The sequence below is a fragment of the Pelobates fuscus genome, chromosome 6 (assembly GCF_036172605.1).
Source record: "Pelobates fuscus isolate aPelFus1 chromosome 6, aPelFus1.pri, whole genome shotgun sequence".
In the NCBI taxonomy this organism is placed as follows: Eukaryota; Metazoa; Chordata; class Amphibia; order Anura; family Pelobatidae; genus Pelobates; species Pelobates fuscus.
Window position 1 is genome coordinate 252119338 of NC_086322.1, and position 16121 is coordinate 252135458.

The following is a 16121-nucleotide window of genomic DNA, read 5'->3' on the forward strand; positions in this document are numbered from 1 at the left end:
AGCGGATTTCCACGGTGTGCCAATTGTATGCATCTAAAGCAGATTGCTATAGTTTGCCAATTGTATGCCTCTAAAGCGGTTTGCCATGGTGTGCCAATTGTATGCCTCTGAAGCGGATTGCCATGGTGTTCACTTTTTAAAATACGCATTAAAAGCAAGTGGGTCTCGAAAAATTACCATTTTGAAAAGTGGGTCTCGGCCCATAAAAGTTTGGGAAGCCCTGCACTAGACTATTGATAGAGTAGATAGACTAAGAGGGTACTGTTGTAAATTCCGCCCTCTAGTTCGCTATATGTGGTGCTTGGGCAGTGTGGCTAACCAAAACGTATGTAGATAGTTTTAGGTAGTCCATCGAGGTACTGGCCAATAGATTAGTTGGGAATTGTATATGTGTTAAAGATTGTTGTAGTAGCGTGTATATCTTGCTAGATAGCGTGAGCTCTGCCATCTAGCGAGAGTGTGAATAGTGTGTAACTGTATTATAGCGCACGGTACCATAACCATGTATAATTACTGACACTGTAAATAAGTACTAATAATTGTCGTCTATGTTGCATGTTTTAACACCATAACCACTACTAATTGTACTGTGACTTTAACTTGTACTCTAACCTATGCTAACCGTACTGTAACTACTGTTTGTAAAGACGATGTTACTGGGGTATGTTATAGACGGGTAATTCAAATATAGGGAATTATAGCGTGGGTGACCGTATAGTTTCGCCAAAGGGCACAGTATTAGTTACTTAGTGACTGGTGTAACAGCTGTGTGCAGAGGCGGCTCTAGACTTTTTGAGGCCTTAGGCGAAAATCAAATATGAGGCCCCCCTTCCCTCCCCCCCCCCCCCCCTCGCCACGCGCGCTAAAAATTAAAAATAAGCAGCCGATATTAAAATTAATTGTATAAATTATATATTTTAAGGCAAACATTAATAAACCTCATAATCTCACTATTCACAAACTTATTTTTGTTATTAAATTATTCTACAAAATACCTATACACAAACATTGGGTATAGATAAAAGGTTTGTGGCTGACTACTTAGTTATTCTTGTTGATGTCTCCTAAAACTGAAATAAAGTTGAAATAAAGTTCAACAGTGTATTAAAAGAACACTACAGTATCAGGAGCACAAATGTGTATTCCTGACCCTATCGTGTTTAACTATTTAGCCCCCCCCCCCCACAATGTAGTAAAAACGTACCTAATTTCTAGAGCTGCACAAGTCCGCCAGCGCCGGATCCGCCCAATTGGCTAACATAATCTAAACTGATGATCTCAGTCAATCACAATGCTTTCCCATAGGAAAGCATCGGATTGGCTGAGATCTTCAATTTTGATGTCAGTCAAGTAGTCAATACTATACTATAATACTATACTGTGATTATAACATATTACATATTATCATAATATTATTGTTAATATTAACATATTAACAATTAATATATTTTTAAAGGGACACTCCAGGCACCCAGACCACTTCTGTTCATTGGAGTGGTCTGGGTGCCAACTCCCACTACTCTTAACCCTGCAAGTGTAATTATTGCAGTTTTTATAAACTGCAATAATTACCTTGCAGGGTTAGCTCCACCTCTAGTGGCTGTCTACTAGACAGCCACTAGAGGTCACTTCCTCCTTCATAGCACAGATTATCTGTGCTAGAGCGTCGCTGGACGTCCTCACGCTGTGTGAGGACCTCCAGCGTCGCTCATTTCCTCATAGGAAAGCATTGAAAATCTTTTTCAATGCTTTCATATGGGGAGCGCTAATGCCGCGCATGAGCATTAGGTCTCCTCGGCCGGTGGGCGGGATTAGTCTCGCCCACCGGCCGACGGAGACAGTAGGAGGAGCGGCGCGGAGGAGGAGACAGCGACGAGGGACATCGTCACTGCCTCAGGTAAGTGACTGAAGGGGTTTTCACCCCTTCAGTAACCGGGTATTGGGGGGTGGGAGGGAGAGGGTACCTCCAGTGCCAGGAAAACCGATTGTTTTCCTGGCACTGGAGTTTTCCTTTAATGATAATAATTAATATAATAATTATGATAATATGTAATTATAGTAAATAATATAATTATTATATTAATATTTAATATTGTTAAGTAATATTGTCATGATATACCACCATTATTCTGTGGAAAGATGGGGGGTACAGCTCTCCTGCTTTTTTTCTCTCTTCTGCTCTGCTCTCCTTCCCTTTTCTTTATTTTCCTTTGCTCTCCTTCCCTTCCCCTTTAATTTATTTTCCATTTGTTCTCTTTCCCTTTCCCTTCAATTTATTTTCCATGTGCTCTCCTTCCCTTCCCCTTTAATTTATTTTCTTTTGCTCTCCTTCCCCTCCCCTTTAATTTATTTTCTTTTGCTCTCCTTCCCCTCCCCTTTAATTTATTTTCCTTTGCTCTCCTTCCCTTCCCTTTTAATTTATTTTAATTTGCTCTCCTTCCCTTCCCCTTTAATTTATTTTCTTTTGCTCTCCTTCCCCTCCCCTTTAATTTATTTTCTTTTGCTCTCCTCCCCTTCCCCTTTAATTTATTTCCCTTTGCTCTCCTTCCCTTCCCCTTTAACCCCTTAAGGACCAAACTTCTGGAATAAAAGGGAATCATGACATGTCACACATGTCATGTGTCCTTAAGGGGTTAATTTTTTTTTTTTGCTCTCCTTCCCTTCCCCTTTCATTTATTTTAATTTGCTCTCCTTCCCTTCCCCTTTCATTTATTTTCTTTTGCTCTCCTTCCCTTCCCCTTTAATTTATTTAATTTGCTCTCCTTCCCTTCCCCTTTAATTTATTTTATTTTGCTATCCTTCCCTTCCCCTTTAATTTATTTTATTTTGCTCTCCTTCCCCTCCCCTTTCATTTATTTTCTTTTGCTCTCCTTCCCTTCCCCTTTAATTTATTTTCCTTTGCTCTCCTTCCCCTTTAATTTATTTTCTTTTGCTCTCCTTCCCTTCCCCTTTCATTTATTTTAATTTGCTCTCCTTCCCTTCCCCTTTATTTTATTTTGCTCTCCTTCCCTTCCCCTTTATTTTATTTTGCTCTCCTTCCCTTACCCTTTAATTTATTTTATTTTGCTCTCCTTCCCTTCCCCATTATTTTAATTTGCTCTCCTTCCCTTCCCCTTTCATTTATTTTCTTTTGCTCTCCTTCCCTTCCCCTTTAATTTATTTAATTTGCTCTCCTTCCCTTCCCCTTTAATTTATTTTATTTTGCTATCCTTCCCTTCCCCTTTAATTTATTTTATTTTGCTCTCCTTCCCCTCCCCTTTCATTTATTTTCTTTTGCTCTCCTTCCCTTCCCCTTTAATTTATTTTCCTTTGCTCTCCTTCCCCTTTAATTTATTTTCTTTTGCTCTCCTTCCCTTCCCCTTTCATTTATTTTAATTTGCTCTCCTTCCCCTTTAATTTATTTTCTTTTGCTCTCCTTCCCTTCCCCTTTCATTTATTTTAATTTGCTCTCCTTCCCTTCCCCTTTATTTTATTTTGCTCTCCTTCCCTTCCCCTTTATTTTATTTTGCTCTCCTTCCCTTCCCCTTTATTTTATTTTGCTCTCCTTCCCTTCCCCATTATTTTATTTTGCTCTCCTTCCCTTCCCCTTTATTTTATTTTGCTCTCCTTCCCTTCCCCTTTAATTTATTTTGCTCTCCTTCCCTTCCCCATTATTTTATTTTGCTCTCCTTCCCTTCCCCTTTATTTTATTTTGCTCTCCTTCCCTTACCCTTTAATTTATTTTCTTTGTCTCTCCTTCCCCTCCCCTTTAATGTAATTTATTTTCTTTGTCTCTCCTTCCCTTCCCCTTTCATTTATTTTCCTTTGCACTCCTTCCCTTCTCTTTAATGTATTTTCCTTTGCTCTCGTTACCTTTTTCTCTCTTCTCCTCTGCTCTCCTGAGTCCTTCCGTTATCTCCGTTTTCTCTCTTCTCCTCTGCTCTCTTTTCTTCAGCAGCAGCTACTCTTCTCTCTTCTTCTTGGTACCGCAGGCGGGGGAATGCAGGGAGGGGTTACATCGCGGATTGGCCGATTACCAGGAAGTGTGCAGGAGGAGGGGAGGGGACTCACTCCTGCACGGGGAAACCCATTTGAGAGGGTTTCATCTTTTAATAGCGCAATCTTGATGCGGCCGCCGACCGGCATTAAAGTATTTAATTTTTTAATTTTTTTTTTTACTGGGAAAGAAAGCCCTGAAGCGGCTCTCTAATTACACGGTTTAGGCGGCCGCGAGGCCCCTTCTAGCGCGAGGCCTTAGGCGGCCGCCTATACTGCCTAATTAGAGAGCCGCCTCTGGCTGTGTGTACGGGAATTCCCTGAGTGTTTTGTTGTGTGCGTTTCACTTAGTAACTGTACCACGTGGTGCTGTTGCCGAGGGAACGGGTGTGACCGTTGGTAGAGTGTTTGTATAGTTTCTGTTGGAAACAACGCTCCATTGTTAAGTATGGTCACGTCGGATTCAACAATTTTGGATCCCTTAGGATGTATGATAAAGAATTTTAAAAAGGGATATAAAGCATGTGATTTTGGGGTAAAGATGTCTCCAGCACGCCTGATTACTTTGTGTAGTAGGGAATGGCCTACTTTGGTTGCCGCATGGCCACCACGTGGCAGTTTGGATCCTAATCTGGTACAGCGTGTACACGTGGCTGTATCAGGTAGGCCTGAACTTTACGGCCAGTTTCCCTATATTGATTGTTGGAGGCAGGCCGTAAATGACTTGCCAAAATGGATCCGGGTATGCCATGAGGAACAATGTCGCCTCATGGTGGCCAGAACTCGCTTGTCCACTAAGGCCGTAATTACACCCATTTTGGACACGCCTCCTGAATCCGAGATCCCCATGCCGCCCCCTTACTCCTCCTCCACAGGAAGAGGAAGAGGAGGTGCTGTTGGTAACGCTACTCCCCTTGCCCAGTTGTCCCCACCTACCCCCTCCTCTAGCTCAGAGCCCAGCCCTCTTGTTTTAAACCCTCCCCTTCCGGTACCTACCTCCGTTAACCCCACCTATCCAGATTTGACGTCATATCTAGTTCCTGGTCAGGCTCCTCCTAGCCCGGCCCGGAATATTTTACTCACTGATCTCCCCCTCAGTAAAGCGTCCCCTTCCCCTCGTCTTACTACCCCTCGACCGGACCCCCTAACTGACGTTTCTAAATGAAGCCCCATACTAACCCGACAACTGACCGGTACCCTCCAACCCCGACATTATCAAATGCCTCTTCGACTGACACCTGGCCCGACACACATTAACGGTGACGGCCAGATACAACACGCTGATCCTGTATTCGTCTATGTTCCCTTCACTACTACTGATCTATTTAACTGGAAGACCCATAACTCCTCCTACACCGATAAACCTCAAGCCATGACAGATTTGATTACCTCCATAATCCAGACACATAATCCCACTTGGGCTGATTGCCAGCAACTGCTTATGACATTGTTTAACAACGAGGAAAGGACACGGATAAACCAAGCGGCAATTAAAGCGCTGGAAGAAGTGGCCCGTACACAAAATCAGGCCAACCCAGCAGCATGGGCCGCAGCACATTATCCAAATACTGATCCGGAGTGGAATGTCAATGGCGCAGATATGGCCCATTTAAAAGCATACAGGGACGCTATTATTGTTGGCATGAAAGCCGGAGGAAAAAAGGCGATTAATATGTCTAAGACGGCTGAGGTATTGCAGAAATGTGATGAATCGCCCAGTGTCTTTTATGACCGATTATTGGAGGCATACCGCTTGTATACCCCCTTTAATCCGGAGGCCCCTGAGAATTCCCGGGTGGTTAACTCTGCCTTTGTCAGCCAAGCCTACGGGGATATAAAGCGCAAGCTACAAAAGTTAGAAGGGTTCGTAGGGATGTCCATAACCCAACTAATGGAGGTAGCGAATAAGGTGTATATGAACAAGGAAACAGAGACGAAGAAAGAGGAAGAGCGCAAGATGCGTAGAAAGGCACATATGCTAGCGGTAGCGATCGCAGGCGTAGATAGAAGGGAAAAAGAGGTGTATAGGGGAGCAGATAAAGGCGATAGGGAACCCCTGAGTAGAAATCAGTGCGCGTACTGTAGGGAAGAAGGGCATTGGAGAAGTGAGTGTCCACAAAGGGAACAGTATGAGAGAGACAGACCTAGGGCAGGATATGGTAATTATAGAGGCAGAGCGAGAGGTAGAGGAGGTCCTGGAGGGAATAATGGTAGCAATAGAGGAAGTGTTAGAGAAGACAGGTATTATCCAGCAGCGCAGAGATCCCGCGATAGAGAAGATAGGGACTTTGTAGGATTGGCTGACACGGTCATGGAGGACTATTGATACCGACCGGGCTCTATCCCCCTTGGCCGAGCGGAGCCTATGGTCGATGTATCAATAGGGGGAAAAAGGAGTGCGTTCATGATCGATACTGGTGCTGAACATTCGGTGGTGACTGACTTAGTTGCTCCTCCATCTGGAAGAACCATCACCGTAATAGGAGCAACTGGAAGGAGTGCTGCTAAACCGGTTCTTAAAAGTCGACTCTGTACATTGGGAGGCCACGTAGTAAAACATCAATTCCTTTATATGCCTGAATGTCCAGTCCAACTGCTAGGATGTGATTTGTTGTCAAAACTACAAGCGCAGATAACGTTTCTACCAAATGGAACAACATCTTTAAAGTTCAAGGGACCTTCAGGTATAATGACAATATCTGTACCAAAGGAAGAAGAGTGGCGACTTTATACAGCGTTGACTAGCCAAAACCCTAAGAGTTATGAATCCTTGTTTAATATACCAGGAGTGTGGGCAGAGAACAACCCACCAGGACTTGCTCGCAATATCCCACCAATTCGAATCGAACTGAAACTTGGGGTCTATCCAGTGAGCTTAAGGCAATATCATATCCCACAAAAGGCCAAGAAGAATATATAATCATACTTGGATAAGTTCATAAGGTATGGTATCCTAAAATTCTGTACTTCCCCCTGGAACACCCCATTGCTGCCTGTTCAAAAGACCGGTACAGATGAGTATCGCCCTGTGCAGGACTTGAGAGCAGTCAATGATGCGGTCGTAAGTATACACCCAGTTGTGCCCAATCCATATAACCTGCTTGTTTTAATTCCGGGCGGGGCTACCTATTTCACTGTCTTAGATCTCAAAGATGCCTTCTTTGCCTTCGAATTGCTGCTGAAAGCCAGTGTATCTTCGCATTCCAATGGGAAAATGCTGTAACGGGCTCGAAACGCCAGATGACTTGGACAAGGCTGCCCCAAGGGTTTAAAAATTCCCCTACCCTTTTTGGATCAGCTTTAAGTCAAGACTTCAAGTCCATCCCAGGAGAATGTGTACTATTACAATACGTAGATAATTTGTTGATAGCGGCAGTTACAAGAGAGATATGTCTGCAAGCAACACATGATCTACTGCACATTCTTTGGAAGGCAGGATACAAGGTGTCCAGGAAGAAAGCCCAGTTGTGTCAGCCAACTGTCAAGTATCTGGGATTCCATATCTCTGAAGGTCAAAGGATTACGGGGCCAGAGAGAAAAGAAGCTGTATGCCAAATACCAATACCCAAGAATAGAAGACAAGTGTGAGAATTCTTGGGGGCAGCAGGCTTCTGTAGGATATGGATTCCCAGTTATGCGATATTGGCGAAACCTCTTTATGTGGCTATAAAAGGTACAGAACACGATCCCTTCCTGTGGACCCCCGAACAGCAAAAGGCATTGATGAGCGCCCCAGCATTAGGTCTACCTGATCATACACGCCCATTCTACTTATATGTACACGAGCAAAGAAGAATGGCTGTGGGAGTATTGACACAGTACTTGGGATCATGGCAACGACCTGTTGCATATTGTCACGTTCACATAGAGTTTGAAGGAGCTCAACTGCAGATTTCTGATTAATTAGATGTGAATGTGAGGAGTTGAGGAAATAAAGAGATGACAGTTCACCAGGGAGTTAACTGATACTGTGTCTTTAATATATTTGATTGAAGAAACACAGGTACTGTATCTTTAAATGGTTCAAGTTTGTTGAGTGGATTCTTAGATTAATTTATACAATTGAATTGAAGCAATAATATGAAGGAAGCAATGTAGATTTAACTTGCAGAGATTCGTTTTAGCTTAATTGATAGAAAACATCTCATATGGAGGTAGAAAGGTAAATGATTAGGAATTACTCCTATAACGATAGGAGGATGTGTGAGCAGGCTGAGCTTGAGCTCAGTAGTCAGGGAAAGTTCGTATAATACAGCGAGGTAACTTAGCTTCCAGAGGAGTTGAAGTTGGTTCCAGAGTGCCTTCCGGAGAGGTTCCGTGGAGAGAGGTCGAGAGGAGTCAAGTGCTAGCCGTGGTCGAGGAAGGAGAAGGAGGTTAGTCGTTTACGAGTCCGGTTCGGTACACAGGTAAGTTTGTAGAGAAAAGTTGCAGCCGGTTTAATTCCGCGGTACGCTGTTCATTAATCCAGCGTCTGTTGCCTGGCGCGGTCGCATTATGTAGCGCAATGAGACTGCGTCAGAGGGGGGGTGAGGCTACAGTCCATCAACCCGGAAGAGACAGGCAGTGCAGGTAACGGCCATGACACATATATGTCCAAACAACTGGATGCAGTGGCCAGTGGTCTTCCACCTTGTCTAAGAGCTGTAGCTGCCGCCGCCCTGCTGGTAGCCGAAGCTGATAAGCTTACTCTGGGTCAGGAACTCTACGTGCGAGTCCCGCACGCAGTACAAACGTTGCTAGACTATAAAGGCAATCATTGGTTTAGCAATAGCCGCATGACTAAGTATCAAGCTATGTTATGTGAAAACCTGAGAGTGCATCTAGAGACTGTTAATACCTTGAATCCAGCTACCCTTTTGCCACAACCTACTGAGAGTCAACATGATTGCCTGGAGGTGATGGATGAAGTGTTTTCATGTAGGCCGGACCTTCGTGATTTTCCCATCCAGAACCCTGATGTCCAGTACTATACAGACGGCAGTAGTTATGTGAAAGAAGGGATTCGCTATGCAGGATATGCAGTGACAACCATAGACAAGGTGATAGAAGCTCGGCCATTGTCAAAAGGAACATCGGCACAGAAGGCAGAACTAATCGCACTCACACGAGCGTTACAATTGGCTTAAGGTTTGAGGGTGAACATCTACACAGACTCCAAGTATGCGTTTTTAACCACTCATGCCCATGGAGCTTTGTATAAAGAAAGAGGACTACTGAACTCAGAGGGTAAAGAAATCAAGTACGCAGCTGAGATATTACAACTACTGGAAGCCGTGTGGGAACCGAAAGAAGTTGGTATCATACATTGTCGAGCGCATCTGAAAGGAGATGGTGATGTAACCAAAGGAAATCGGATGGCAGATAATGCAGCTAAGCGTGCCGCTGAATCAGGAAGACAGGAATATGTGGAACATATAGCTGCACTTATACCGACTCCACTGTCTCAATGGACTCCAGTTTATACAGCTCAAGAAGAAGAGTGGTTAAAGACTGAAGCTGGGAAGTATCTGGAGAACAAATGGTATCAGTTAGAAGATGGAAGAATAGTCATTCCAGCATCACTAGCTGTAGAAATTGTCCTGAACTATCACAACGGGACACATTCTGGAAGAGATAGTATGGAAGAATCTCTCAGAAAACATTTCTACATACCAAGATTGTCCAACTTGACTCAAGCCATTGTACGAAGATGTGTAATATGTGCTAAGAACAACGCAAGGCAAGGACCAGTGAAACCACCGGGAGTCCAGTATATGGGGGGACTCCCTATGTCCGATCTTCAAATAGACTATACGGTAATGCCTAAATCCGGCGGACATCGCTACCTACTAGTAGTTGTGTGTACCTACTCTGGTTGGGTAGAAGCATGTCCCACTCGTACAGAGAAAGCAGGAGAAGTTGTGCGATTCCTGTTGCGAGAAATAATACCCCGATATGGACTACCATGTTCTATAGGATCGGATAATGGTCCAGCCTTTGTTCACCAGTGCCTACAACAACTGACTCATATGCTTGGTATTAAGTGGAAGCTTCATACGGCATATAGACCTCAGAGTTCTGGGAAAGTGGAAAGGATGAACAGAACTATTAAGAACCAATTGGCAAAGATGTGTCAAGAAACTCAACTTAAATGGAATGTTCTTTTGCCAATAGCTCTGTTACGCATTCGTAGTACACCTACCAGAAGGATGGGTCTCTCACCTTTTGAAATTATGTATGGGCGTCCACCTCCTGTACTTGGTAACTTAAGGGGGGATTTAAGTCAGTTGGGAGAAGGAATTACCCGGCAGCAGGTTGTAGAGTTGGGTAAAACTATGGAGGAGGTACAGAAATGGGTACAAGATAGATTACCTGTGAATATTTATCCACCTGTCCATTGTTATCATCCAGGAGATCAAGTGTGGATTAAAGAGTGGAACAGTATACCGTTAGGGCCTAAGTGGAGGGGTCCTTATGTTGTTCTTTTGTCTACCCCTACAGCAATAAAGGTGGCTGAAGTGACTCCGTGGATTCATCACTCCAGGGTTAAACCAGCAGCAGTAGATTCTTGGCAGGCTACACCAGATCCAGAGAATCCCTGCAAGATCCGATTAAAGCGTGTAACTCAGTCGGAGTGACGAGGAGATATTGGGACTTCAAGAGTAAACAAAGAGATCAGCAAGTAGGTGTTTTGACGGCCATAATAAAGCCTGACCACCTACCCACGATACATAGCCAGAGTGTCTTGAAGGGACCTCTGCGAAGGGAAGAGAGGACTTGAAGGACTCCATTCCTTGCAGCCCTTACATCCTGGAAGCTGAGGTGCCATCGCATGGTCGAAGAATGAGGACAAAGATGTCAGGAGTGATGTGTTTTATAATGTATATATGTGTGTTTTTAATTATTCAGGAAGGTAGAGGTACCGACACACCTGGCTGTGAGGTTTGCATTAAGACTACAAAAACAGGTAATCATATTTCCCAGACCCTTATTTGGCATTCACAATATGAGTGTAAAGGATATGTATCTAAGTGTAGATACTTAGGTATAGATTATAGTGTATGCCATTTTGGGAGTAGGAGAACCTAAGTGTTTTAGTCCAGAGTATCAACCCGGTACAATTTGGTTGACCCTTCGGAATAGAGACTCACAGGGGACCCTAATAAATAAGACAATACTAGAAACCGTACATTCTTCGGGTGTTCTGCTATTTGATGCATGTAAGGCGATATCAAGTGGTAGAAAACCGTGGAATGTATGCGGGGATCTTAAATGGGAAAGAACGTATGGTTCTAATGATAAGTATATTTGCCCCAGTAGTAAGAACAAGTATATAGATGCAAAATGCCCAAATACGAATTATAATTATTGTCCATATTGGTCTTGTGTAGGGTGGGCAACTTGGAGACAGACAGTAGATAAGGATATGATTGTTTCTAAGTTGCCTACCAAACCATATTGTAAATCTATGGAGTGTAACCCAGTCCATATATTTATTAATAATCCTGAAGAATTTTTAGATAGGTTTGGTAACTTATTTGGGTTTCAGATATATGGGACGGGTTTAGATCCTGGAACAATATTATTTATAGGGATAGAGACCGATACCGTAGCATCCCAAACTCATCAGGTTTTCCATTCTTTTTATGAAGAGATGAGTGTAGAAAATAAGATCCCCCATAATGCTAAAAACCTGTTTATAGATTTAGCTGAAAGTATTGCTGGTAGTCTTAATGTGACCAACTGCTATGTATGTGGAGGTACTAACATGGGAGACCAATGGCCCTGGGAAGCAAAGGAGGTAATGTCCGGTTCTGAGACAATTGAACAAATAATATCTTCTCAAGCCGATTATCAAATGAGTGTTAGAGGTAAATCTGAGTGGCGATTAAAGACCTCCATCATAGGTTATGTTTGCATAGCAAGAAAAGGAATAATGTTTAACACATCTGTAGGAGAACTAACTTGTCTAGGGCAAAAAGCTTATGATGATACTACAAAGAATACAACCTGATGGTCGGCTTCAAATGTCTCAGAACCACCTAACCCGTTTGCAAGTTATGCCAATTTAAAGGACGTGTGGTTTGATCTATCCATCACATCTAGTTGGAAAGCCCCAGCAAATTTGTACTGGATCTGTGGTAAGAAGGCCTATTCGGAGTTACCACAGGACTGGGAAGGGGCATGTGTGTTAGGTATGCTCAAACCATCCTTCTTCTTGTTGCCTATTGAAACAGGAGAGACTTTGGGAGTTAAGGTATATGATGTGAATCATGGAAAGAAAAGGGGACCCCTAGAGATAGGTACCTGGGAAGATAATGAGTGGCCTCCCCAGCGTATTATAGATTATTATGGGCCAGCTACGTGGGCAGAGGATGGTACTTTTGGATATAGAACCCCAATATATATGCTCAACCATATTATAAGGTTACAGGCAGTGGCTGAGATAATTACCAATGAAACATTGCAAGCGCTCAATCTCCTAGCGAAGCATAATACTAGGATGAGGACAGCCGTTTACCAAAATAGATTAGCTTTGGATTATCTATTGGCAGTAGAGGGAGGTGTATGTGGGAAGTTTAACCTAAGCAATTGCTGTCTTCAAATAGATGATGAAGGGCAAGCAATAGCTGAGCTTACTAGCCATATGGTTAAACTAGCGCATGTGCCTACTCAGGTTTGGAAAGGGTATAATCCAAGTAGTTGGTTTGGTAATTGGTATGAGCAGTTTGGAGGACTTAAGGCATTGGTAGGTGGAGTCATGCTAATCTTAATGCTGTGTCTTCTCCTACCATGTCTTGTTCCTTTGGTAGTTAGGTCTGTGCAGGGCATTATAGACAATATAGCAGAGAGAAAGGCTGCTGCACAGATAATGGCCATATATAGATATGAGGCTCTAAATCAGGGAGAACTAGTGCAGGAAGAAGAATGTTGAGGGATTCACATCATTAGTCGCAAGATCTGGTCTGGTTCATGGCAACCTGAGGTATATGCAAACTAAGGTTAAGTGATGCCTCCGTAATTGTGAAAATATCAGAGGCATCAACGGGGGGAATGTGGTGGAATCTCGGTAAAAATAAATTTAGTAGGCCGAGATTACCACGTGGCATGTGTACGTGCATATTCTGGTGTATCGGTCGGTTGGTTGCACGTGGCAAAGATACGATCAGTAGTGTACGGAGCATGTGCGAGAATACCGGATGTAGTATTCCCCTCCTCCATTGTGCTGGGCAAGCCATGCGGTCAAACAGGAAGTTAGTTCTTGTTCGTTTGATTGGGTAAGAGAATGTGTGGGTGGAGCTTATTATGGGAGGAGTTACATGCTTATATAAGGAGCCTACACTATTGTCCGGGGCTCAGAACTTATTGTATTTTGGTGACATTAGTCCCTCTGAGTCCCGATCGGTGAACCGAATAAAGAATCTCTTCCTTCCTGAAGAAACCTGTGTCCATCTCTCTGTGCTTGGCTTCCGTCAGTTTCTCCGGTATCATTACAGACTCCTTGCACCCAAGGAGGTTGCAAGGATTTCTGCCACCCTAGGCAAAGATCCATTTTGCCACCCCCTCATGAAAGCAAATACAATCTAAAAGAGGTTTGTTCACTAAACTCTGAATTGCAGTGAGTTCAAAAAACCAAATTGCAAAGTTTAAGCAAAAACAGCTGAACTGTGACTGTAGCCGAATTGGAGAATTCTTCTAGATCAGCTATTTTGGCCTAAATTTTGCCATATGGTTTCCAGTTAAGTCTGCCTAATACACACACTGCTAAATGCATACATCCATAAACACACACTGCCTTATACCTACATCTATACACACATAATGCCTAATACAGCATCCATACACACATACTGCCTAATACAGCATCCATACACACATACTGCCCAATACAGCATCCATATACACATACTGCTTAATACCTACATCCATACATAGGTGTGTGCACGGGGTGTGCCGGGTGTGCCTGGGCACACCCTAATCCCCGCGGCACGCCTATGTATTGAGACCGGCAGGGGAGATCTCAGGATCCCCCCTGTCGGCTCATGCAGAGCCGGCGCTATCCGAGGGCTGGCTCTGCTCTCAGCCTCCCTCCCCACCAACCCACAAGCAGGGAGGGAGGCAGGAGAGGACCCAGGGAGCTCTTGCCAGCAGCTCCGCCGGTTCCTCTCGCGAGATCTGAGCGGAGTTCACTCTCCACTGGACCACCAGGGATGGCAGCAGAAATGATCACCCCTCCCAGGCATAAGGTAACAAGGGAGGGGGGATATTAACTGATCTGCCCCCACCTCCACTGGACCACCAGGGAAGGCAACAAGGAACAAGAATCCCCCCCTCCCTACATAAGATAAGAAGGGAGGGGGGATATTGAGTAATGTACCCCCACCTCCACCCCCCAGAATCACCCACACACATAAAGAGCACACACACATAAACAGCACCAACACACATACAGCACCCACAGACATACACAGCACCCACACACATACAGCACCCACAGACATACACAGCACCCACACAGCACATACACACATACAGCACCCACACACATACACAGCACCCACAGACATACACAGCACCTACACACATACAGCACCCACAGACATGCACCTACACACATACAGCACCCACAGACATACACAGCACACACACAGCACCTACACACACACAGCACCTACACACATACAGCACCCACACACATACACAGCACCCACACAGCACCTACAAACATACAGCACACACACACACAGCACCCACACACATACACACCAGCCACACACATACAGCAGCCACACACATACAGCACCTACACACATACAGCACCCATAGACATACACAGCACCCACACACATACAGCACCCACACACACATACAGCACCCACACACACATACAGCACCCACACACACAGCACCATCACAAACAGCACCCTCACAAACAGCACCCTCACAAACAGCACCCTCACAAACAGCACACTAACAGTCCCCTCACAAACACAAACAGAACCCAACAAACACACACACAGCACACTAACAGCACCCTCACACACAGTACATTAACAGCACCCTCACACACAAACAGCACCCTCACACACAGTACATTAACAGCACCCTCACAAGTATGCACACACACACACACCCTCACCCACATTGCACACTACCAGCACCCTCACACACACATCAAACTAACAGCACCCTCACACAGCACACACATACACAGCAGTGTATGTGTGCGTGAATATATATATATATATAAGAACAATTTGGCCCAATCTAGTCTGCCCAATTTTTAAAATACTTTCATTAGTCCCTGGCCTTATCTTATAGTTAGGATAGCCTTATGCCTAACCCACGCATGCTTAAATTCCTTTACTGTGTTAACCTCTACTACCTTAGCTGGAAGGCTAATCCATGCATCCACTACCCTCTCAGTAAAGTAATACTTCCTGATATTATTTTTAAACCTTTGCCCCTCTAATTTAAAACTATGTCCTCTTGTTGTGGTAGTTTTTCTTCTTTTAAATATAGTCTCCTCCTTTACTGTGTTGTTTCCACATACTACCTAATACATCCATACACACATACTGCCTAATACAGCATCCATACACACATACTGCCTAATTCCCACATCCATACACACATAATGCCTAATACAACATCCATACACACATACTGCCCAATACAGCATCCATATACACATACTGCCTAATACAGCATCCATACACACATACTGCCTAATTCCCACATCCATACACACATACTGCCCAATACAGCATCCATATACACATACTGCTTAATACATACATACATAAACACACCCTGCCTAATGCATGCATCCATACACAGACACACTGCCTAATACATACATCCATACACATATACTGCCTAAGACATGCGTTCATACACACATACTGGTAGAATGAGAGGCTGGACCCTTCAAAGGGTAGCGGCGTCTTGCCATGCATCGCTGTCATCAGGAGCCTTTTATCCTGTGAGGTGGAACAGCGGACGATCACATCCCTCACCAAGGTAGAAGTAGTGCCACCTGCCGCTGGTAGGCGGTACATCCCGTCTATAGAGAATTTCTCGGCTTTGGGTTGGGGCGGTATGAAGGCCACCAGGCGCCTCATATAATGAGGTATTTTGTTCGGCGTGATTGTGTCAGGGATCCC